Here is a 26,913-nt window from a genome sequence, read left to right on the forward strand (position 1 = left end):
CTCTTCTGAACACCATGGACTGAGAATAGCAGAGAATAGTTTTCCCAATGGCAAATCAGGGTGCTGTATTGTCAGAAAATTCACCTATGATGATACTTTATTCCTGAAAAGTGGTGTTTTGTCTTCTCAACAGCTAAAATTATTCACAGTTTATAAATGAACAAAACAAAATTCAGGGGGATTAAATTAAAAGTCACATAGCATAAAGTAATACTGGACTTTAATTTCTATTTCCTACCCTAAAGTTAATATTCTTTCCAGTATGCAATGATTGCAATTTTCTTACAAAGGAGAGTACGTTTTTGGGGGGTGCCTGGGTGGCTCAGTGGGTTAAAGCCTCTGCCTTCAGCTCAGGTCATGATTCCAGGATTCTGGGATGGAGCCCCACATTGGGCTCTCTGCTCAGCAGGGAGCCTGCTTCCTCCACTCTGTCCCTGCCTCTCTGCCTGTAAGGGCCTGGTTAGCCAGAGGGAGCCATTTCATTGTAAATTTGGACTGACCCTGCCCCTCCCAGAGGAACTTATTTGCAAACTTCAGATATAGGGGCGGGCCAGGCAGGATGGAGACATCTAATCAGTGGGGCACCATATATTTACTGTGGTGAATTGGAATTCAATTGGTCACCCGTATTGCCAACCGAGCAGAAGTGTGCAGTTTTCCATGTGTGTCACAATCTCATTGGCCACCTGTGTGTGGGCCGGGCTCAACCACCTCTATAAAGGTTAGTCTGTGAGGCTGGTGTGGGAGAGTGATAGTCGTTGGGGTAGTCATCAGGAGCGGCATCAGTTGGGATCATAGTTGTTGGGAGTATTGTGGTTGTCAGGAGCAGTGTCGTCCTCGTTGTTGTCCTCGTCGTCGTCACCTGTTTGTAAGAGACGGCCCCAGCCAGTCAGCTTGATTCTGGATGCTTGGCACCAAATAAAGCTTTGCTTGACTTAAGCTTTTTGTCGGTCTCATTCCTTTGATCACGGACCCTAACACTGCCTACTTGTGATCTCTGTCTGTCAAATAAATAAATAAAATCTTCAAAGGAGAGTAGATTTTCTAGAGTAAAAAAATAAAAAACAAAAAACAAAACAAAATAAAAAAACCTTACTGGAAGCTTAAATTTATCTAAACACAAGTGTATAATTTGTTGTTCTCACTTTGGCTCATTCAGAATATTACAATGGACATCAAAATAGAAAGAGATATTACAACAGTCACTGAGTCCACATCTTAATGGACATTTCTCTACCCTCACACCCTGGCTTTAACATATATAAAAAATTTCCCCAAATGGTCCAGACATATCACAGCCAAAGTCTACAGGTAAGAAACAGCAAACCTCTGTGCAAAGCTTGATGTCATAACAACAACAAGGCAACAATATCCCTGTAGAGAGAAGATGCAAATTTTGTCCTGCAAATTAATCAGCTGCAGTAACAATCTTATTTACTGTCTCTGGCAAGTTGTGCAAATCTACATAAGACCTGTGACAATCTTTCAGTGCTCATTCCTATTAAGTAAGAACACAGATCTTAATAAGAAAATAATTTTCCCCAAACCAAAATCACAAAACTATTCCTAGGGCATCTTGTGGAAAGTACCCAGCTATCACAGGTACTATAAACTTTTTAAAATTAAATACAGTAGGTAAACTTTCCACATACTGGTTCTCAGCTATCTTATTTTTTGACCTGACTTTTTAAATGTCTATTAGTTGCCTCCAGATTTATGCATAATAAAAAATGAGAAATAGGATGTGAAGTTAGTACAGAATAAGAAAATCCATCCACAATATATTTTAAAGAAAGAAAAATGCATGTTTTCCAGTCTAATCATGGTTGGAGCTGTCAAGACCCAGTTGAAAAGAATAGGAGTTCATTTCACTGAGAGATGGTGATAGAAAGGCTGTAGTGGAAAAAGCAGATGCTGGAGTAAAATAAACTAGTATTTAAACCCTAGTTCTACTGATGAATAGATGTAAAATGATCAAGTCTCTTAAGCTTTTTCAGTTTCTTCATGTAGAATAGGGATTGGAAATACTCCAATTTCCCAAGATTCTTGAGCACATTAGAGATAATATATATGAATTACTTGGCATGCACTAGGTCATCAAAAAAAGGCAAAGGAAAGCAAACCATCTGTACTTTTCACCAACACCTGAGCTCCTGGACTTCTTGCATACTTCTGATGGCTTGACCCTGGACTGACCCTCTGAATCTGACACTTAAGATTATTGCACTGGAATACTGGCATCTAGAAATACATTTTGCTGGACCAGGCTATACCCCCTACTCCACTCTGCTCACAGATTATGGATCCTGCTCATTCAAATCTGTTCCTCCTTGTCCTCCCATCTCAGCCTTGAGGGCTCACACTGATACTTCCTTAATGCCTTGATCCATAGCCAAAATGGGACCCATAAGGCTGATGAAAGAATCACACAAGCACTATAAGACCTGGTCATCAGGGCAGAATGAGGTTATGTTAACCATTTGCTTCTCTGTTTCTAGAATTGCTGTTCTTCTTCTCTTCGATCTGCCGATGGATTTGCAGGTGTTTGCAATCTTTAGATAAGCTCTCTAGCTGATCTCCTGCTAGCTGAGGTAGTCTCAGCCTGCTACTTCTCCGCCATCTTGACTCCTCCCCCAACCATTTGCTTCTCATCACCATTTTGAATCCTGTCCTCAGGGTTCACCTCTGATGCCCAGTACTTTGGGTTATGGCTGTTCAAGTCTCACAGGTTTCTGTTCCTGGCTTTCTTTTCTCCATGCTGCTTCCCAGTGTGACTCTAGATCTAGAGTTCACTTGGTCAGAAGCAGATCTCACTTTATGGCTTTCCATAGAATACTGATAAACTCCTTCACAGCAAGCTATCAATGAATTACTTAGTTCAACACATCATCTTTCTTTGGTGGAACTGAAATTCTAATGAGAGAATTCTCTGAAATTTCGAGTAACAGGAAAATGTTCTCAGCATATTGTTGGTATAGCTAAAATACTGAACATGCATTCTCTTTCCTCGGAGTATAATTTCATTAGGCAAAACCAATTCTGTATGCCTAATAAAAATAATAATATCAATTGCTGGTTTTTATATACTGTTGAGGGAGTGGGATCTCAGCTGAGACACCCAATTTGTGAAGTTGGACAAGCTGCTCTTTCATACTTTAAAAGTTCATATGGTTGCAAGAAACAAATCATAGGAAATACTTGAAATTTTCATAAACCTAGAGATACGAGTCTTAATGGGTGGGAGAAAACAGTGAAAGACAGGGCAGAAATAAAATACTTGCTAGCAATACCATTTTAGAATGAGAAGCTCCTGATTTTTAGAGTTAAGTGTTCTGAAGTTCTCATATAGGGTTATTAATTAATATTTGATATTACTAAACTACATATGGATATCAAAATTGGACTAGTAGTCTTTAAAAAACAAAATTAAAAAAACATAATATATATTTGACTTCCAAACAAGAAAGCACAAATGTATCAATTCAATGAAGGCAAGATAGGGGTGGGAGAAGTGAAAGAAAGAAAAAAAAATAGGCATCATCATAAGCACTATATAATTACTAGAAATATTAGAAATAATCCCAAATACCTGACCCAATAATCATAATAAATTAAATGAGGTAAAATAATAGGTTCAAAACAGAGACTGTCACAATAGATAATATTCAAAAGCTATTCATAGGAGTCAAAGCTAAAACATAGACACTGAAAGGGTGAGGGGAAAAAGGATAAAAGCTGGTGAATCTATATTTTTGTCAGAATCTATATTTTATCATCTTTTTAATATTGTATTTATTTGAGAGAAAGAGAGAGAGAGAGAATGAGCAGGACTGCAGGGGCAGAAGGAGAGGGAGAAGCAGACTCAAGGCTCAGCAGGGAGCCCGATGCTGGACTTTGGGATCATGACCTGAGATGAAGGCAAATGCTTAACCAACTGAGCCACACAGGCACCCCCAGACAAAACCATCCTTAGGAACAAAAGAATTCCTACTAATAAGAATAACTGTCACTAGAGAGTATAGTGAAACAGTTCTAATATTATTTTAGATGTATTACAGAATTGAACAAATAGGTAAATGTGGTATTGTTGAGAGCCAGGTTTTTCACAGTAAAGGAAGACATACCATTCTAACTGGTGTAAGGTGGTATCTTAGTGTGGTTTTGATTTGACTCTCCTTGATGGCTAGTGATGATGCATGAACATTTTTTCATGCGTCTGTTAGCCATTTGTAGTCTTCATTGGAGAAGTGTCTGTTCATGTCTTCTGCCCATTTTTCAACATGATTATCTGTTTTGTGTGTACTGAGTTTGAGGAGTTCTTTATAGATCTTGGATACAGCCCTTTGTCTGTACTGTCATTTGCGAATATCTTCTCCCATTCCGTGGGTTGCCTCTTTGTTTTGTTGATTGTTTCCTTTGCTGTGCAGAAGCTTTTGATCTTGATGAAGATGGTAAACAACATGTGTTGGAGAGGATGTGGAGAAAGGGGAACCGTCTTACACTGTTGGTGGGAATGCAAGTTGGTGCAGCCACTTTGGAAAATAGTGTGGAGATTCCTTAAGAAATTAAAAATAGAACTTCCCTACGACCCTGCCATTGCACTCCTGGGTATTTACCCCAAAGATACAGATGTCGTGAAAAAAAGGGCCATCTGTAGCCCAATGTTCATAGCAGCAATGGCCACGGTCGCCAAACTGTGGAAAGAACCAAGATGCCCTTCAACAGATGAATGGGTAAGGAAGATGTGGTCCATATACACTATGGAGTATTATGCCTCCATCAGAAAGGATGAATACCCAACTTTTGTAGCAACATGGACGGGTCTGGAAGAGATTATGCTGAGTGAAATAAGTCAAGCAGAGAGAATCAATTATCATATGGTTTCACTTATTTGTGGAGCATAGCAAATAGCATGGAGGACATGGGGAGTTAGAGAGGAGAAGGGAATTTGGGTAAATTGGAAGGGGAGGTGAATCATGAGAGACTATGGACTCTGAAAAACAATCTGAGGGGTTTTAAGTGGTGGGGGGCAGGAGGTTGGGGTAACAGGTGGTGGGTATTATAGAGGGCATGGATTGCATGGAGCACTGGGTGTGGTGAAAAAATAATGAATACTGTTATGCTGAAAATAAAAATAAATAAATAAATAAATATTAAAAAAAAAAAAAAAGAAATTAAAAATAGCGTTTCCCTATGACCCTGCAATTGCACTACTGGGTATTTACCCCAAGGATGTAGTGAAAAGAAGGGCCATCTGTACCCCAATGTTCATAGCAGCAATGGCCACAGTTGCCAAACTGTGGAAAGAACCAAGATGCACTTCAATGGACAAATGGATAAAGAAGATGTGGTCCATATATACTAAGGAGTATTATGCCTCCATCAGAAAGAATGAATATCCAACTTTTGTATCAACATGGATGGGACTGGAAGAGATTATGCTGCGTGAAATAAGTCAAGTAGAGAGAGTCAATTATATGATTTTGCTTATTTGTGGAGCATAAGGAATAACACGGAGGACATGGGGAGATGGAGAGGAGAAGGGAGTTGGGGAAAATTGGAGGGAGAGACAGACCATGAGAGACTGCGGACTCTGAGGAACTAAATGAGGGTTTTGGGGGAGTGGGTGGGAGGTTCAGTGAGCCTGGTGGTAGGTATTGTCGAGGGCAGGTATTGCATGGAGCACTGGATGTATATAAACAATGAATTCTGGAACACTGAAAAGAAATTTAAAAAAATAAAAATTAAAAAAAAATAAACCTGCATACCCATCCACACAGAAACCATACACACATACACAACTATATATATACACAGGCCCATATATACATGCATATATATATATATATATCATACATATTTTAGAAATCATGGAAAAAAGAGAGGACACATATAAAATACTTGGAATTAAAAAAGGTCACAGCAGAGATATAATCAGGTTTTTAAGATAGCAAGAGGATGTTTTTAATTACTATGCCAATGAATTTGAAAACCTAGACAAACTTCAAAGTTCCTATAAATTACTTACTAGTAATTTATACCAAATGTTCAAATGTTTTTATAAACTTTTCCAAAGAACAAAGAATGAGCAAATCTTTATTAAATTATTTTATTTATTATTTATAATTTATTTATAATTTGTTAAATTATTTTATGAGGGTAGCAAAACTTGACCTAAAATCAGATAAGAACAGTATGACAATGAAAAAGTACAGACTAATCCCTCTCACAAAGTCATGCACATATCTGAAATAAAATATCAAGACAAACATAAATATATAAAAACAGTTCATCATCATCAACTTAAATGTATATTAGAGATGTTAGAATAGTTTATTAGAAAATCAGTTATTAGAGACGCCTGGGTGGCTCAGTCGTTAAGTGTCTGCCTTCAGCTTGGGTCATGATCCCAGGGTCCTGGGATCGAGCTCCACATCGGGTTCTCTGCTCAGCGGGAAGCCTGCTTCTCCCTCTCCCATTCCCCCTGCCTGTGTTCTCTCTCTCACTGTGTCTCTCTCTGTCAAATAAATAAAAAAAAAAAAAAATTAAAAAAAAATCAGTTATTAGCATAATTTTCCAAATGATGAAGGAAACCATACAGCCATCTCAATAGATGAATTAATGTATTCAATAACATTTAACATCTATCCATAGTAAAAATTAAGTCTAAAAAGGAACTTTACTTAACCTATTAAAACATACCTTAAAAAACCTAGAGTAAACATCACTAGTAATGACTTAAAAAAAATCCACATTTCTTTAAAATCAAAAATGATACAAGTATGCTAGCAAATATTGTAGCTTGAAAAATAAGCCTTCTAAAAAATAAGTAAATGAATGAATGACATATGTGGATAATTTTACAAAAATTATAAAAATTTTGAAAGTACTGAAAAAGACAAATGATGGATAAATATATCATGCTTATATTAAGAAGATACTGTTAAAGCTATTGAGATTTTCAACTAACCAATAAATGTGTGTAATTTGATGAAAAGCCTAAAACTATTTTTTCATGGAAAATTATAAGCCAATTTTATAATTTTTTAGAACAGCAAAAAAATGAAAAAATGTTACAAAACCCTGATGATTAAAGGAGGAAACATTACCTAACAAAATAGCAAGGTTTATTAAGCCAAGTTAGTTTAGAGAGCTGATAGGAATACATTGATTTAGAAATAAAATGACCAGTAGAACAGAGTTCAGAGCTCAGAATTTTACCAGCAAATATAAAGAAAAGTGATCCCTAACAAAGTGGCACTGCAAATCCATGGGGAAAGGTACTGAGGGAAATTTTCATATAAAAGAAAGTGAAATAAGATCCCTACCTCACATTGTACACAAAGCCCAGTGACATTAAGTAAATTTGCTTTTATAAAAGTAAAACGTTAAAACTTTCAGCAGAGATTGTCACCTCCCTCTCCCACTGTCTCCTAATGGTCTCTGTGTGCTAGGTGGTGTTGCCTGGCACCTCTTTTGTAGAACAGGGCAGCTAAAACTACAGCATCCACCTCAGCCAGTGAAAATCCCAGACTTAGGACTGAGAAAATGAATGAGGTTCATTTGAAGTAGGAGGGCAGGCACAGTAGTGCTGTTTAAGAGTAAAATGTTTATACTGCTTAGTAAACCAGTGAAAATTTACCATGAACAACTGGGTTTTTCAAGAAGGTAGATCAGCTCCTGGCTGGGTGGGCAGCCAATCAATAAGACAGACACAGAGCTGAGCTGGAAACAGAGAATGAAGATGCCATTGGTGCATTCCAGCAGTGGACAGGTGCGCATGGAGGCAGAAAGAACTTGCTGCTTTTCTCCAGAACTGTGCTCCCAGAGGAGGCACAGTATTCTAAACCGAAGAGCCACAATTTGGATTTGGTTACAAACACATTCTGACTGCCATGATAGGCTTTCTTCAGTCTTTTCTACTCCTTGACTCAGTTTTAATTGTATGTAAGATAATTGGCATATGCACACAGGTTCATTGCATTTTATGTTCCAAATAGACAATGATACGCAAAGCTGGGCATGAAAGGACTTACCCAGCTCTTAGAAAATTTTATATGACTTTCAGTCCTTTGAACTTTGATAATTAGGCCCTCAAAAATAAACTAATCCTAATTTGAAGGACTCTGATTCATATACCTTTTTTTTTTTTCCCAGGCCTGACACCAAATCAGAATGTTTGATGGCAAATCTCTGACTGTCCATTGGTTGGTATAACCTATTCTGGACAAGGTCTTAAATTCTGAATCCAAGGAGGGTCCAGAAGAATTAGAAAGCCGGCAGGAGGAACCAGAATTAGATAGCCAGCAGTCTCACACCACAGTCAATATAAACCCAAATGTGTTTTCCTAGAAATTAGGATGAGAGGTAATGAAATGAGTTCCTGGGAAGCACAGTTCTACACTCAGGAATATGTAACATGCAATCCATAGACCATGGAATGGAAGCAAGCATATTAAGCCCCTATCTATTTCAGTAACAGCTTTCTTACTTCCTTGCATAAACTTGAAAGTTTATACAAATAAACTTCCGAAGCTCTTGGTGTATGAAGAAATGTGTTAATAATGAGGAATTTATTCATGAAGTCATGTTAAACACCTTACTGTTTATGTATTTTAAAAATAAAGATGCAAAAACTAACCACAAATCAAAAAATAAGATGCAATATTTCTCAGGTCTAAAGATCCCTTTACCTTCACCCACTGAAGATGATATTAACTCTGGGATCATGGGAGTTTTAGTTCCTGAGGGGCCTGTGAAGTTCAAGATCCTCAAGCATGCTAGTGACCGTTGGGAGGATTGTGCTCTTATTTTTCTATGCTGTCAGATAATTAGCAGTACTTAAATTCTATCTTTTTAAAGCTCTCCGCTTTTCTCCACCCTGTTATTTAAAAAACTGTTTCTGATATTAATGACAGAAGGCATTTCAGAACTCAGCTCCAACTACTTTTCCAGTGTTACCTTCTATTGCTCTAACAGCCTCTCCCCAGCCTCTCCCTGCTCCTGGCACAGCCGTAAAGTGATACTCCTATTGCAGTCAATGTTGTACATCCTTTCTTCCCTATGTACTTCACATATTCTCTTCCCATCTGGAATTCCCTCTCCACCTTTCTCACTGAACCCTTTCTAGCAGCTGCCTCTTCATAGTGTCCTTTCCTTTTCACACTGAATTGTCTTAGGGCTCTATTATATTCAGGAACCAGAAGTCCCTTCCCTTCTCCCTACATCTTCCTGAGCAGGTGTGGTCTTTCCTGGTACATTAGATTTAAGTCAACCTGCTCTGCATGTGGTGAGAAACTATTGTGTGTCAGGTACCCTGCGAAGCCCTGGCTATACAAAGACTGCCAGGGTGGCAGCTGAAGAAGTTGGAAGACAACAGACCGTGGTCAAAGGAGCATATTAACAATGGTCCACCCTGCAGGCACATGCTATGTGAGGCAAAGGCTATGTGAGCACAAAGGCTATACACTGGAGAGACGATGAAAGGCTGGTGTGCCTGGGTGGCTCAGTTGTTAAATGTCTGCCTTCGACTCAGGTCAGGATCCACAAGATCCCCGCATCGTGCTCCCTATTTAGGGGGAAGCCTGCTTCTCCCTCTCCCAGTATCCCTGCTTGTGTTTCCTCTTTCACTGTGTCTTTCTCTGTCAAATAATAAATACAATCTTAAAAAAAAAAAATCATGAAAGGCTATGCACAGTGGGCAGGAAAGAGTTAAAGACATGTCCCACGGATTCCGGTCTGCAGTGTTTCATTGCAAAGTCACATTCATAGAGTTTCTGTTCCTGTGAGAGTGAAGACAAAAAAAAAAAAAAAAAATCTTAGACCAGCTACTGTGTCTTCCAACCTTCCTGCAGCACCCTCTTCTTGTCCAGAATCACAGGGCAAAGACTAAAACGCCTTTGAGAACACAAGGCCCCTCTCTGACTACATCGAATCCCCTCGGACAGGTACTCATTGCACCAATTCTCTCTCTCTCTCTTTCTGGGCATTTGGCATAGCAGCAATTTTGAATTTTTAAAAATATGTCCATTTGGTGATTTTCTATAATGCAATACTGTAAAGCCACAGGCCAGGGCTCCCTCATTTCTCCCATCCTTGCATCTTCAGCACCTATCACAATGCCTGCCACATTAAAACACTCAATAAAGAAATGTCAAAGAAGAGCCAATAAATGATAATACTATTATCAACTAAGCAACTCCGTAAGTTCAGATACAATGTCTCATGTAATTCTTCTAGTAACCCTATTTTAAATATAAGATAACTGAGTCTTTGAGAGCTAAAAAATAGAAGGTTTATGATCTGAACCTGGTCCAACTGTCCAACTGTCCTTGCTGCAGCCACACTCTTAGCTACACTGCCATATAGTAAGGTCTATGCCCTAATGGGAAAAGGGGAGGAGGCTGTCTACAGCAAGTTTCCAGAAACCGCAAGAGCTGGAAGCAACAGACAGAATGCAAAGTCATTCTTAGCAAGTCCATCTGACACTGAATGTGGAAGTGCCGAATTCCTGCTGATTTCCACTCCACAAATACAAACTGGAAATCACTTAAATATCCAGAATAAGAAAATGGTTAAATCAGTTATGGCACACCTATGTGGTAGAATGCAATTTAATCATCAAGTTATATTTTATAAGAATATGGGGAAATGTTCAAGGTACAGCATTAGATAGAAAAGGTAGATTTTTTTTTAAAGATTTTATTTATTTATTTGACGGAGAGAAATCACAAGTAGATGGAGAGGCAGGCAGAGAGAGAGAGAGGGAAGCAGGCTCCCTGCTGAGCAGAGAGCCCGATGTGGGACTCGATCCCAGGACCCTGAGATCATGACCTGAGCCGAAGGCAGCGGCTTAACCCACTGAGCCACCCAGGCACCCCGAAAAGGTAGATTATAAAAAAGCCAACATACCATAAATGAATTTTATTTTGTTTTTATATATTCTTTTTAATTTTTATTTTTGGAAGTAACATATGTATAGAACTTAAAAAGTAATATACTAGTACAAGATCTGTTATGAAAACCAGTGATCCCTTAACCTACCTTTCTTCCTCCCTAGCTCTTCTCTAAGTATAAATCAGAAATAAAGAATACTCACATTCCTTAACTGTTTCTTCTTGCATTCGCCTTCATGTTTCAGAACACTGCCACCATTAGACCAGGCATGGATCTAGTTCCAGGACAGTGGCCTAATATCAGATCATTCTTGCTAGACAACACAAATATTTCTTTCTTGGGATCTTCTAAGACTGAACCACCAGAATGGCACTTACTTGCTGATTTGGGGGTGACTCTTTCATTTCTATCAGATACAGGATGAGTTCTGACCCTGGACTACCAACTTTCTACTGTTGACCTTTGGCCTAGAGCCACATACACAGGTCCATGCCAGGGATCTCAGCCATCCATGTTCTGATTATCCAACCTTCAGGAATATAGCATGAATATGGGGTGTGTGGTGTTGGTGGTGATGGCAGCAATTCTTTAGCCTGGATGCCCTTGCCACTGGTGCTGTCCACTGTCAGGCAGCCCTGCAGAACTGCTGGGCCATCTCCTTCAGAGTTCCTGAGACTCTTGCTCCACACTACCATCAGCCCCTCTCATCCCTTTTCACTAATTGTGTCCAGTGGATGAAGAGGTAGCATGCTCCAGGGTCAGGCTTCAGCTGTGCCAGACAAGAGGCAGACAGTCCTTTTATGAATGGGACTATTCTTCATCCTCCACGTAACTTCCCTTATTTACTTTTGCTGGCGATGGTGGATAGAAAATAGAGATGTGGCCAATGTCAAAATAGATCACATCCTAGGAAGAGGGGCACTGTAGTTTAAAGCATTCCAGAGAAGACAGGTGGAAGGATGTTGTTAAACCGTTATATTATGAAATTCTGATTTGTAAATTTAACAAGACCAGAAAACTACTTTTCATTCCCATATTCCTGTGTACTTTAGGTAAGACTTGCATTTGTGATCATTATCAATATAACACACTAGCAGCTTCTCAGAGTCTTTGGAAACCAGTATTCACAGAGAGTAATAATTTAACCGTCATTAAATAAGTGGAATTAGAGAACTGCAGAGCAAGATCTATATTATTTCAATACAAATAGATTTTGAAGAAATATTGCATTATGAGTAATAATACCCTTGCTATCTTTTTTCTCAGGGGGGTGGGGAGATCTAAAATTAAGCAAGGATGTCATGGTTGACAATAAAGAACACAATACTAAATGTAAAGTTCTCTTCTTTTCTCTACATCTGCAGTTAATCAAATCCAAATATTTTACATGGGCCCGTGAACTTTATCACGTTTTAAATTGAATTATTTATGTAAAAAAAAAAAAGACACCATGAAAGTATTATCCTGCATTCTACATACCTTAGGGGAGACCCTGTTTATAACTCACAGTGCCGCTACTTCTTGATTTCATAATTTTAGACATTATCTATTGAGCTCCTTCCCTAGAAGATCAGAAATTATCTTTCTTAAACTTCCTTGACTTCATCTATATATAAACTTATGCGTGTGTGTGTGTGTTTGTATATATACACATACATAAATCCAGACCCCAAAATAAATAAGGGGTTTGTTTCTGTAACACTGTTAACATACTAGAGTCCCCAGGGAAGTACTAGGTTTATTTTCACGGCCAATTTTTGCCTTTTTTGGATGTCCTAGGTCCTGATTTCATTCCCAGATTAGGTCTTGGCTCCTGCTAGGAGTCAACCAACTGCTGAAAATGCAGAGACTTAGAAGCCAAAGGACTGGAAGAGAAGAGCTTGAAGAATGAGCCAGCCTGCCAGCTATCCAACAGGCTGGATCGGGTGGAGGGGGCTCCTGCCAACCATCACAGGGATTCCAGGGTAGACCACAGAACATCTGGGACAAGCTCCAGGGAGTTCAAGGGTGGAACTGTTCTAAACCTAAGTCCCGACATAACCTAACTTCATTCGATTATGTTCCATGAGGGTCTTACTTTTTATCTCTTCCTGTCATAATGTTTTCTCCTTTTCTACACCTTTCAATAGTAACTCCCACTATTGACAGATAATAAAATTCCTTTCTGCCTTGTTTAAAAGCCCCAGCAGAATGTGAGTTAGCCTTATTAGTTATGCCTTATGAGTTGCCCAAAAAGTCTATAACCAGGGTACAATGTGAGCCTGAGAAGTTTATAGGTCCTCATAAGATTAGCAGGATGGTGCTCAACCTTTCTATAAACTCTATAGAAAGCAGGGCTCCCAGGAAGCCCAAGAGCTTTGCTGAAATAGGAGGGTTATACAGTGTTAGCTTTCCTGTGTTCATGGACAAGAGTACTGAGCAATAAAGAACAAGAGGGGGGCGCCTGGGTGGCTCAATAGGTTAAGCCTCTGGCTTTGTCTCAGGTCGTGATCTCAGGATCCTGGGATCCAGCCCTGCACTGGGCTCTCTGTTCAGCAGGGAGCCTGCTTCCCCCTCTCTCTCTGCCTACTTGTGATCTCTCTCTCTCTGCAAATAAATAAACAAAATCTTAAAAAAAAAAAAAAAAGAACAAAAGGAGTGTTAAGCAAACAATATGCAGATAGGGGTTGTTAAGCAATAAGGAATGGAGAAACAGCCTGGCCTAAGAATCAGAGGCAGCAGTTTCAAGCACATCCTTCCCACAATTCCATTCTAAATGCCGGTGGGAGAAAAACCTCTCCTAATGGAATGATGGGGTTAATAGTAGCATTTTGTCTCAGGAAGCGTTTTCCTTTTCAGAAGTGTTCTCCATTGTGATCTATTACATATTCTTACTTTAGCCTAGACCAAATATTTAATTTTATATACTTCCCCTCATTTGTTGGGACATTCTACCTGTCTTTATATTTAGAAGTAATAAATCCACAAGGAGTCCTTGTGGTATGACAAGTGTATTGACTATGGTAGCAAATACATAGACCTAGGTAAGTGATAAAATGTATAGAACCTAATACACACACACACATAACAATGAGTACAGGTAAAACTGGGGAAATCAAAATATGATCTCTGGATTGTATAAATGCTAATATCTTGGTAGTGGTGATAACATGCTGTGTTTTGAAAAATGTTATCTTTTGGGGGAAACTAGGCAAAGTGTACAAGAGATCCCTCTGTATTATCTCTCTCTTTTTAAAAAATTTTATTTATTTATTTATTTAATTTATTTTTAATTTATTTTCAGCATAACAGTATTCATTGTTTTTGTACCACACTCAGTGCTCCATGCAATCCGTGCCCTTAAAAATACAGAGAACCACCCCCCACCACTTAAAACCCCTCAGATTCTTTTTCAGAGCCCATAGTCTCTCTTGGTTCACCTCCCCTTCCAATTTCCCCCTACTCCCTTCTCCTAACTCCCCATGTCCACCATGCTATTTGTTATGCTCCACAAATAAGTGACACCATATGATAATTGACTCTCTCTGCTTGACTTATTTCACTCAGCATAATCTCTTCCAGTCCCATACATGTTGCTACAAAAGTTGGGTATTCATCCCTTCTGATGGAGGCATAATACTCCGTAGTGTATATGGACCACATCTTCTTTATCCATTCATCCATTGAAGGGCATCTTGGTTCTTTCCACAGTTTGGCGACTGTGGCCATTGCTGCTATAAACATTGGGGTACAGATGGCCCTTCTTTTCACTATATCTGTATCTTTGGGGTAAATACCCAGTAATGCAATTGCAGGGTCATAGGGAAGTTCTATTTTTAATTTCTTGAGGAATCTCCACACTGTTCTCCAACGAGGATACACCAACTTGCATTCCCACCAACAGTGTAAGAGGGTTCCCCTTTCTCCACATCCCCTCCAACACATGTTGTTTCCTGTCTTGCTAGTTTTGGTCATTCTAACTGGTATAAGGTGATATCTCAATGTGGTTTTAATTTGAATCTCCCTGATGGCTAGTAATGATGAACATTTTTTCATGTGGCTGATAGCCATTTGTATGTCTTCTTTGGAGAAGTGTCTGCTCATATCTTCTGCCCATTTTTTGATATGATTGTCTGTTTTGTGTGTGTTGAGTTTGAGGAGTTCTTTATAGATCCTGGATATCAACCTTTGTCTGTACTGTCATTTGCAAATATCTTCTCCCATTCCATGGGTTGCCTCTTTGTTTTGTTGACCGTTTCCTTTGCTGTGCAGAAGCTTTTGACTTTGGTGAAGTCCCAGAAGTTTATTTTGGCTTTGGTTTCCTTTGCCTTTGGAGACATATCTTGAAAGAAGTTGCTGTGGCTGATATAGGAGAGATTACTGCCTATGTTCTCCTCTAAGATTCTGATGGATTCCTGTCTCACGTTGAGGTCTTTTACCCATTTTGAGTTTATCTTTGTGTACGGTGTAAGAGAATGGTCGAGTTTCATTCTTCTACATATAGCTGTCCAATTTTCCCAGCACCATTTATTGAAGAGACTGTCTTTTTCCCACTGTATATTTTTTCCTGTTTTGTCAAAGATTATTTGACCATAGAGTTGAGGGTCCATATCTGGGCTCTCTACTCTGTTCCACTGGTCTATGTGTCTGTTTTTATGCCAGTACCAGCTGTCTTGGTGATCACAGCTTTGTAGTAAATAAAAGGTATCCAAGTTGGCAATGAAGAAGTCAAACTCTTTCTCTTCGTAGATGACATGATTATATGGAAAACCCAAAAGACTCCACCTCCAAACTACTAGAACTCATACAGCAATTCAGCAACGTGGCAGGATACAAAGTCAATGTACAGAAATCAGTGGCTTTCTTATACACAAACAATGAAAATACAGAAAGGGAAATTAGAGAATTGATTCCATTTACCAGAGCACCAAGAACCATAAGATACCTGGGAATAAACCTTACCAAAGAGGTAAAGGAACTGTACTCGAAGAACTACAGAACACTCATGAAAGAAATTGAAGAAGACACAAAAAGATGGAAGACCATTCCAAGCTCTTGGATCGGAAGAATAAACATTGTTAAAATGTCTATACTGCCTAGAGCAATCTATACTTTTAATGCCATTCCAATCAAAATTCCACCAGTATTTTTCAAAGAGCTGGAGCAAATAATCCCAAAATTTGTACGGAATCAGAAGAGACCCCGAATCGCTAAGGAAATGTTGAAAAACAAAAATAAAACTGGAGGCATCACGTTACTCTTGGGGTTTTTTATCCTAGAGTACCCATGCCAGGTACACCCCTCTTTTCGTACCTCAGGCTCCACATACCCTGCACAAGACACCTGAAATGCACATTGTGGATCCCCAGTAGAACATATCCCTTCCACCTCTGAAGCAGCACCTCCTTAGTCATCTCAGGCAGGCTCAGAGCCCCACAAGCCTAAAATTCTGGAGGCCTCAATGCTCAGGGCTGGGCTGTGGGAAAAAGCTGCGGCACTGCAGCCTCTTATCTCCTTGGCCCTGCTAACTCTTCACACTTTGTGGAGGGCCAAAGTCAGAAAAGGTCCAGGTTGGCACCTAGGCCAGGGATCCCTCTTGTCAAAGTGTGAGAGGGGTGCCAATCATTATAACTATTTTATAGACAAAATAGAGACTTAGGAAAATTATGCCTCATGCAGCTGATAACTGGTAATAGCAAGTTTCAAGCCAGATCTCTCCAAGTTTAGGGGTCTCTGTATTGTTTGCATGGAGGTTTCTGTGATTTCTCCTGTATAACTGACCATCTAAACCTGCACTTGTGAGGCTTAAGAATGTTGTTTGTGAGACTTCTGCTGCATAAGGGATGTTGGGAGCCTGGTTAGTTGACATTAGCTGGCCTCCCGGTCAGAATTGGCCCTTCTGGTCTGGATGCTAAGAGCAGCAAATTTTGCCTTGCATCTTCCTGGCTCCAGGTTGTGCTGGCCACCTGAATGGAATCTGGGAGGAGAGGAAAGCCCACCTAGCCCAGGCTTGAATATGTAAAAAGACATGATAACATAGGAATGCAGCTTGTTCCAAACTGCACATAGGCAAATAAATGTTTAACTTCAGACCCCCATCACTTGCCTTGTAAATATGGCCCTTATGGGGATGGTCAGTTGGAAATCTCACTTGAGGTGAGGACACTGCCCAGTCCTCTCAAATGGGACTCCAACCAGGCTGCCTTCATCGGGCTTCCCTAGCTAATGAGGCTGGATGTTATAAGTACACAATTTGATGTAACTCTGACTTACTGTCCCTCAGTGCTTACTGTGGCCTTCATCTACATGCAGATTTCCTTTTCTTCTTCCTGTTTCTGTTGGCTTTTTATATCAATAAAGTGGTTTTTTTCCCCCCTTCAAAACTGACAGTAGGGACTTGAATCTTTTGTTTGGAACAGCCTCTTGGAAACCTGAGTAAAAGATCCATTTCACTGTTTTTAAGGAGTCAACCAAGTCCTTCCTGTGTTTTCCTAACTGACATAATTATGAGCTGGGTTTACAAGTTGTCTTTCTCCGGATTTATATATTCATTTAATGGGACGGATTAGTATTGAAATTGAACTCTTTTCAGGAGACATTCATTGAAAACCTATTTCACAGCTGTTTAGACACTGCTCATTATTTTCAGGGCCAGTTCATTATTCTTGAATTAACTCAGGTACTAACTCTACAACACAAGAAATAGATGCCAAACTTAAATAAATGTATTATGCAGTCGCCATTACAAAGACTAATGCGTTGGCAGGCATTTCTGAGACATCTCCATGTATTTTGTCTTGTTTTTCCTTATTTCCGGAAGTTTCTCTCTGGTACTTAAATAATAAACTGATTAGATAAACTGATTAGATAGACTGATATACAAAATCTACCCTCTTTTCCCCCAGGTACAGAAATGGAAATGAGTTAGACAAAGTGTTAAGGTGGACAGTGGAAAGAAATGGAAGTGGAGGAGAATAACAGAACAGTTAAGAGCTAGGAATGCTTCTTAATTTGTTGACTAGAGCCCGCCTGGGACCTCTAACTTGTAAACTTTAAGAAATGTCAGGTACATTCTTCCTCCTTCTGGTCAAAATGTCCTATTCAGTTCTTTGGGGGTATCCCAACTATTTCCCGTTGATGGAGTGGTTTAGGTATATGGGACTGACTTTACCCTGCATCATGCTGAGTGAACCGAGTGGTCTATCCTGTCAGCTGGGGGAAAACAAATTCTCCTTCACATTCAGTGAGATAATAAGTAGGATCCCCAGAAATAAAAAAGGAGAGAAACTTCCTGCCACAATATGCCATGGGCATTTATTATACATCCCTTCTAAAGGTCACTTGTGGAGATGAAACTGTAAGAGGAAAATGTGCAAATTTTAGGGCATGGATTTGGGGTGTCTTTTTTTGGCAGACCAGAGGCTTTTTTTTTCTGGATACTCTTGTGCATTCTATTTAGATAAGAGTTTGTCATCAGAAAACTCCAAGTAAGAAGAACGTTACTTTAGTAAGATAGAATAATACAGATTTAGGGAATCATTCTCAAAATAATGGATTTAGTTGGCAGAAGCCAAGAATGATAAAGGTGTGAAAAGAAGTCACCTGCAATATTAAATACAATGTAAAACACATTGAACGTGATGAAGTCAGTCAATGAGATGAGCTGAGGATCACAAAGGACTGATTAAGTGAAGAGGAAGGGAATGACGCTGAATAAGGAGATGTGTAAAGATGGGGAAGAGAGAATGCAGCGATGCTTACCAGTGAGGCAGGGATGGGTCTTCTAGACTGGATAAGTGCTCCAGCAGAGTAGCTCTTCTCTCCACACTTGATGGCCAACTCCCATTCCCAACACAGCCACCAATCCCCATCCCCTACTCCAAGGGTTTCCTACCCACTTGGAAGTCAAAGGCTTACCATGCCCACCCCCAATCTCGCGAGCTCTGGCCCCTGGTTATCTCTTCAATTACATTTCTCAGTCTTTCTTCCCCCTTCTTTACTTCACTCGTCCCCTTTGGTCAGCTTCACTATTTCACAAATACCTCAAGCATGTTTCCACTTCAACAACTTTGCACTTGCTCTACCCTCTGCCTGAAATGCCCTTCCCCTAAATAGTCAGACAACTTCCTCTCTCAATTATTCAAGTCTCTATTCAAATGCCCACATGATCCAAGAAAGCTTCCTTATCCATCCTTTCCAAAATAGCACATATATTCTCCTAAACTGCTCTCTTGCCTCCTGTCCTTCTTATTGTTTTGTCACAATAAGGGTTATTAACTGATAGCATGCTATTTTGTTTGTTCATTGTCTGAACCCCGTACTGGCTTTAAAATTCATGAAAGCAGAAACTTAGTTTACATCACCTCTGCATCCACAATGCCTATGACATACCCAGCATGTGACTGGCACTCAGAAGCATTTGCAGAATGGAGAAACGAAGTACAGTGCGTGGTTCAAACTGGAGTATTATATGAGAGCTAAGTCTGGTCAAATGAATAAAGTGAAAATCACTTTATTTTCCTGAGACCTGAGACACAGCATGAGTTTACAAAAGGAGGCAATGGGTTTTCTGAAGAACAGTTCAAGCCCCAGGACACAGCATACTGTGTGCTTCATAGCACCCACGAAGATGTTCATTAAAAGTCTCCATGATGATAACAGATATTAAACAGAGAAAGTCCTTTTCCATTGCATGACAGGGCAAAGAAAATGCAAACTCAGAATGTAGGATTGACATTCTCTGAATTCCTCTTCACCTGCACAGTGCATGTGAGCTACTATGAACTGAATTGCTGTCCTCCCAAAATGCATATGTTGAAGCCCTGACCCACAATAACTATATTTGGAGATAAGGTCTTTAGGAGGTAATTAAGGTTAAACAAGATCACAATGGCAGAGCCCTAATCAGACAGGAATATAGCCTTTGAAGAGAGATCTGTGTCCCTCTGTTCCTCTGTCTAGTTCTATTTCAAAAGGTGGTCATCTGCCATGCAGGAAGAGAACTCTCACCACAAACCTAATCTGTCAACAGCCTTGATCTTAGACTTTCAGCCCCCAAAACTGTGAAAAGTAAATTTTTGCTGCTGAAGCCACCTAACTTGTGGTATTCTGTTATAGACCCCGAACTGACTAAGGTAGGAATCTTTTAATATTTCTGTTCCCCAATATGTTAGATCTTCTTCCCTGCTGAAGAAGTCTTCTGGGTACTCCACCCTGAGAGAAACAACATAGCAACTGGTGATGAGTGGTAAATGGGACTGTTTCCCTTGGAGGCAGTGGCTTTAAGTCACATAACTGTCACAGCATAAGGACCCCATTATAAGTGGCCTCTGAAGACACATTGTGGGGAAGGGTGTCTAATTTCCCTTGGGACAAGCATTCAGTTTTCAGTTACCTTATACTTTCTCACAGATGAGGAGGGCTATCCTCAGCTGTTTATACCACTGTTCCAAGATACTCTAGAAAAAGCATTTTAAATGGCGCCCATGATCAGAGCAATATTTGAGTCAATTTATCTGTAGGGTTTTTGTTTTGTTTTGTTTTGGTTTTGGCTACAAAGAATGTGTAACAATTTTGTAGTCATAAAAATTATTAAAAATTACTTTCAGAAGAAAAGCAAGATGCACATATACACATACATTCGTTATTATTATAATAAATGTTGAAAATATGTAAGAAAAAAGCATAATAGCAAATCTTCAAAAGTGGTTGTCTTGGATAATATTAGCTAATATTAGTTATGAATAGTTCCTGGAATCAGAAGGTTTTTCTAAATTGCTCATTTTATTTCATAGCACACCTAGAGCAGAGTTACTGTTAACATCATCTCTATTTTACAAATAAAGAAACTGAGGCAGAGACAAGTAAAGTAACATTCCCAGCATCATACAGTTAGTTGGCAGCACAGATGGGATTTGAATCTAGCCAATTAAACACTAAAATCTGTGTTCCTACCGTACACATACTGTCAAAGATATGGTATTTTATTCCTTTGGCTTCCCCCCCTTTTTATATGATAAGCATACTTTACTTTTACAATGAAAAGAAATGTAAGGTCATCCATATTTCTTGTTTGTCATATGGAAAAATAGTATTAAAGGATCAATATACCAAATTCAAGGTGGTGTACAAGATATATCCCCAAATTACAACTGTCTTATAGAATTCTGCCTTGTTATCAGTAAAATTCCATTGTGCATTTCTTGCTGAGACTGTTTTTAGAGAACAGGAAACTGCATATGTCCTGATGGAATGACCCATTCCTTGGAAAGATAGCCAGTTCTAACTGTATCTGCAATATGAATCACAATTTTCAAAAGAATTAAACTAGAAAAAAAACCCCACAGAGTCCCATGAAGTATGTGATTTGAAAAAAGTAATAGTGAAGCCACGTTATCTTTCTAAAATCATTAACCAATTCTATTTTAATTTTAATATTTTTCTGGGGAAAATATATCATTTTAAAAAGTACGGATTTTTAAATGTTACATTTTTCTGAAAGAAATATTGACCCTTTAAGTGGGAAAAATTAAACAGGACATCATGGTATCAATTGAAACTAACTATAAGCCTTTTTAGAAAGAACTAAAGAGAAACAAGTATATTGAAATCTGTGTATGATTTATACTGGAAGAACAGTGACTACAGATTTCATTTTATATAAGAATCAGTTTAGATCCAGATCAAGAAGGCCATAATTTGGGGTGAATCTGGTAGAATAGCCAAAGTGATATTGTACACTGCTACGACCCAGTGTCTCAGCTGCATGTTTTGCATGATCTTAAGGAAGAGATCAAAGATTTTTAAAAAGATTTATTTATTTATTTTAGAGAGACAGAGAGAAAGAGAAAGACAGAGACAGAGAGAGTGCAAGTAGGGGGAGGAGTAGAGGGAGAGAGAGAAGCCCAACAGACTCCAAGTTGAGTGCAGAGCCTGATAAGGGACAGATCCCACAGCCCTGAGATCATAACCTGAGCAAAAACTATGAGTGGGAAACTTAAACTGACTGAGTCACCCAGGCATCCCAAAGTTAAAGTTTTTTTTTAAAGTTTATTTCCACTCAGCATTACATTATAAAGAAAAATATACATATATCAGAAAAAAGTTAGAGGTTTAAAGAAGTATTTTCTTAATATTTACTCAGAGTTGAAAAAAAAAAATCTCACTAACTTTTGCCAAAAGATCACTTAGTACTATAAGGCCATATTTATTTTACTTGGTTGAAAGCCTCCCACTGCTGTCATTCAGCCACTTATCCAGTATTTAATATGTTCTTGTGATTAACATATGAGATATAAATTAACAGGAATATGTTATAGGCTCTTCTGTAAACAGTACACATTTTATAAACACAAACTTAATGATGATTAATACTGTCTCTTCTTTGCTGTTAATTTCTGCAGAGTTGAAATTTAATAATTTAATAATTGCACTCATAATATTCAAGAAGACTAAATATTAACTTAAGTATGAGTGCAGAGCAAAATGTTCCCAAATTACATGTTCTGAACTATAGAAAACCAGCTTTGGTCAATTAGGATGTTGTTAGGATGTGCTTGTTACATCAAATGCAATAGCTTTAATAGCTTTAACCATGAAATGAAATTACAAATGTAACCATATATATATATATATATATATATATACCCTGTCTTATTCTAGCTATAAGAAAATGCTACAATCCACAGAAATATGATCTCTAATTGAAGAGAATTCCCATATGATATCTCACTAATGGATGATTTTACAAAAAAATTTCACTTGTTATATTTAATAACTAAGTAGTTAAATATATTTAGAATTATGTAACTTTTTTATTTTAAAATATATTTTTTAATAATGCAAGGAAATTATCTCCAGTATTTATTCTTAGCTGTCCACTTTTAAATACCTAAGGGCACTTGAATAAAAAGTGTGAAGAACATCCCAATAAAGATTTTTAATTTGTGGGTTCTTAAATTACACATATGTGTAAAACCATATGGTATTTGTCTTTCCTCTTTGTCTATTTGACAAAGGATAAAGGCAAAAAAAAGTAAGACAGAGGCAAACCAAGAAATAGATACAAAACTACTGAGAACAAACTGATGTTTCCCAGTAGGGAACTGGTTGGGGCTATGGGTTAAATGGGTAATGGGGATTAAGAAGTGCACTTGTGGTGAGCAGCAAGTGTAGTATGTGTTGGGTCCATGGTCAAAGGAAAGAGACTGATACAGAGTGAAGGTCAAGCAAAGCTTTATTTTGCGCCAAGCAATGAGAATCAAATCGACCGCTTAGGGTCACCTCTTACAGAGAGGGCGACCCCTCTCTGCCTTACAGACTAGTTTTTAAGGGCAAAGGCCATGTGGTTGGGCCTGGCCATGCACAGGTGGCCAATGAGTTTGTAACACACAGAGAAAGCTGCAGTCATGCTAGGTCACAGATAAGTGATCAACTGAATTCCAATTTACCCTATAGTAGATATTTGAACTAGCCTATCACCTTCGTCAGAATTGGCGCCCAAAAGGCACCCAAAGGGTGGGGCCCATACTCCTTGGTAGCTAGGGAGACAGTATGTGCCCACACTGATTGGATGTCTCCATCTGGCCTGACCCACCCTTGTATTTGGGCTTTGTTACTTGGGACTGGTTTCCGGGACTTGTTTTTAAGTAAGTCCCCTGGGGGGAAAGGGGGGCAGCGACAGTTTAAGTTTTACTGTATAAACAACAAAGTCATTGTTTAACTGGATGGAATTGCTCTGGCTAAATAGGCCCTTACAGTAGGAAAGTGTTGGATCACTACATTGTACAACCAAAACTAATATTACGTTGGATGTGAACTAACAGGAAATTAAATAAAAACTTTTTTAAAAAGGGAATTAATTTAAGTGCAATGGAAAGCTCTTAAAGGTTTATCATAAAATTACCAAAGTAATAAGATCACGATCAAAGTAATAAGACCACAATCAAAAGATCATGGTGGCTGATGTATGGGAGAAGAGGTTAAACCAGTTTTTCATTCTTTCCTGAGAAAGGATGGTACATGAACTGGGGTTGGAGGCTATAGGAATTGAGAGAGGAAGTGAATATAAAATGTATTTTATTTTATTATTATTTTTAAAATATTTTATTATTTATTTGACAGAGAGAGAGTACAAGTAGAGTGGCAGGCAGAGAGGGCAAACCAAGCAGAGCAGGGAGCCTGATGTGGGGCTTGATCCCAGCACCCAGGGGTCATGACCCCCAAGCCAAAAGCAGCTGCTCAACTGGCTGAGCCACCCAGACCGCCCTAAAACGTATTTTAGAAGTAGAATTAACAAAGCTTAGGATAAATCATGTATGTCAGCGGACTGACTCTTAGGTCTTTGTTTTGATTTTTGTTTTGCTTGACCAGTTGAATGAAAATTGGTGTTTGTTATTAAATTAAAGAAGGCCAGAGGAATGGAGAAATCCAGATTCTACTTCTACATATAAAGTCTGGGCTGCTTTTCAGCTATTTGATCAAGTTTTCAAGTACTCTATTGGGTATAAAACTTTGGAACTAATAGGAGATATAAAAGTTGGAGATATAAACTTAGACTCCTCAATAGCAGATGGTATTAAATCCATGGGTTGAGAAGAAACCACCTATGGAGTGAACAAAGAGAACATGAGACTCTATTCAGATGCTCTCCTTCGCTTGGGGGTCAAGTAGAAAAAAAATAGCCTGTAAGGAGACCAAGAAGTTGTAGCCAGTGACACAAGAGGAAAACCAGAAGAGTGCAACATTGCAGGATAAAGAGAAGAAAGCTTTTTCAAACACATTCATTAACATGACTATCTGATCCATGCCTTTTAGCGGCTCATACAACCAATGCAAACAAGTTTTAAATAAGCAATATAAAGAATGATTTTGTAAAAGGAGGGCAAAATGGAAAAAAAAAAAAAAAGAGAAATAATCTGGATAACGATAAGAGACAATTTAATCTTTTTATTTACTAAACTGGCTATTATTAACCACAGGTCGATTTGGGGGCTTCAAAACCTGAGACCAAGGAAGAGGAAGTTGAGAAAGCTGTTCCCCAAACTGTCAGATGCCAGGATCTTGAGGAGCAAACTTAGAGAAACCTTTTTCATTTGCAGGGCTATAATTACTTCAAGTCATGGCTTGGTCAAAAAGTGCAAAGTTTAACACTCCAAACATGAGAAAAAAGATAAGCAAACAAGCAAAAGCAAACAAAGCAAGATATGAGAGAGATGAGGATAGTGTTCCTTCCCTCTCTTCACCACCCCACTCACCTGCCATAAACACCTGCATCAAGTAGCCAGAGAGTAGGTATTAGAGGGACAAATACAAATGAAAAGTAGAGGCTTGATTCTCTCTGTTGAGAATAAAGGAAGAGATTTCCCTCTCCTCCTTTTTCTTTGAGCATTTACTTTAGAAAATTATGACTTTAAGTACCATCTACTTTGAAAGGTATAAATCCGTTTTAACTTTACATCACCATTTGCCAGCTTTATGATCTAGGAATGCCTTTCTCGAAGACTTGGAGCCATCTGTTTGAAATGTAAAAATCAAGGAAGATAGCACCAGCATCTCCAGTTTCTGTAGAAGGGTAACATCCCTGTGCACCTTGCTTCACATTGCAAAACTCTCTCTTGCCATAAAGACCTGAAAAGTTTGGTTTTCCTCTGGATAAGGCTAAGCAGTTACCACAAATGGTCACCCCAACTCCACGTAAGGTTAGGATGAATTGTGTGTGACAAACTGCATTGTCAAGTTTGCCTACTTGAGGATTAGCTATTGCTTATCCTCTGAACTTGTATGTAATGGGTTGTGCCTGCTTAGCTATATAAAAGTGGGGTGGGGATGCAGGTTTCCCATCTTTGCAGCCTCTTACTTGATCACCTAAGATGCACATCACATTCTGTTTTAATGTTTACTCAACAGTAAATTATCTTCTTTTTCAACTAACTCTATGAAGAGGATTTCTGGGTTGGAGGAGACTGTGTTTATATTTCCCTAACAATACCTGTTTACCACTTAAATTAACCACCTTCCTTAATTAAAATTAATAACAAAAATGCTCCTGTTCTTACCAAAGGATAAAGGGAAAAAAAATTTTAAACTGTTAGAAAAAGTGGATTATCTACAAGGAAACTCTGTGGATTTGTAATGCATCAATCCTGATGAGATAGCTATCTTATTTTTTCCCCCAAATAATACATTATGTAACATGTTAATTAATATCTATGCTATATAATGAAATAAATTATATAGCAGAATAAAGGCTTTTAAATTAGAGGTAAAGTACATTTTAAATAAAGTCAATTTTATTCTACAATTAAACAAATGGGAATTAAGTACTTTCTGTGTTTCACTTGCTGAGTAGGCAACGGGCTAATAAAACATAATGACAGCTACCATTTCAAAGATCCTCAGAGTCTAGCTAGGAAGACTCTTCCATCTTTAATCAATTTTGTATACACAAATAGCAACAAGTAGAAATGTCTTAATTCCTGGGCACCTGGGTGGCTCAGTGGGTTAAAGCCTCTGCCTTCGGCTCAGGTCATGATCCCAGGGTCCTGGGATCGAGCCCCATATCGGGCTCTCTGCCCAGCAGGGAGCCTGCTTCATTTCCTCTCTCTCTGCCTGCCTCTCAGCCTACTTGTGATCTCTGTCTGTCAAATAAATAGATAAAATATTAAAAAAAAAAAGTCTTAATTCCTAAATAGATAATTTATAATTCTATCTGATAGCTTCATTATGTTTTCCTTTCATATTCTATGTATTTTTCCAATTATGATAAGGGAAGTTAAACACTAAGCTATGTTTCAGTTTAATATATAAAAAGAATTTAAAATATCCAAGTTGCTTTGTATCTAAGTTTTGGAGGAGAATATTTTTTTAATATGTGACAACCCTGGATAAGAGCCAGAAAGGTTGTCCTCTGGGAAGAATGAAAAAAAATTAATTCCAAGGCAAGTCAAATTCAATCTGTAGCCCATAAATTATGGTTAGAAATGAAAGGAAATAAAACAAAAGTACTATCTGGTTCTTTTATTTGTCCTCCTGGCTCCA

At 38.5% G+C, this 26,913-nt stretch overlaps 1 long non-coding RNA gene across 1 annotated transcript in view; it reads right to left on the reverse strand.

Annotated features, from left to right (window-relative positions):
• Window positions 1–493: 493 nt before the first annotated feature.
• The window catches only part of LOC122893796, a 60,358-nt gene continuing 33,938 nt past the window's right edge, over window positions 494–26,913 (reverse strand). The window contains exons 2-3 of the long non-coding RNA XR_006381689.1: window positions 7,643–7,725; window positions 494–862 (exon numbers count right to left, since the gene is read on the reverse strand). This is a non-coding gene — a long non-coding RNA (uncharacterized LOC122893796). The remainder of the gene's footprint in view (window positions 863–7,642; window positions 7,726–26,913) is intronic.

The sequence above is a fragment of the Neovison vison genome, chromosome 13 (genome assembly GCF_020171115.1).
Source record: "Neovison vison isolate M4711 chromosome 13, ASM_NN_V1, whole genome shotgun sequence".
Taxonomy (NCBI): Eukaryota; Metazoa; Chordata; class Mammalia; order Carnivora; family Mustelidae; genus Neogale; species Neogale vison.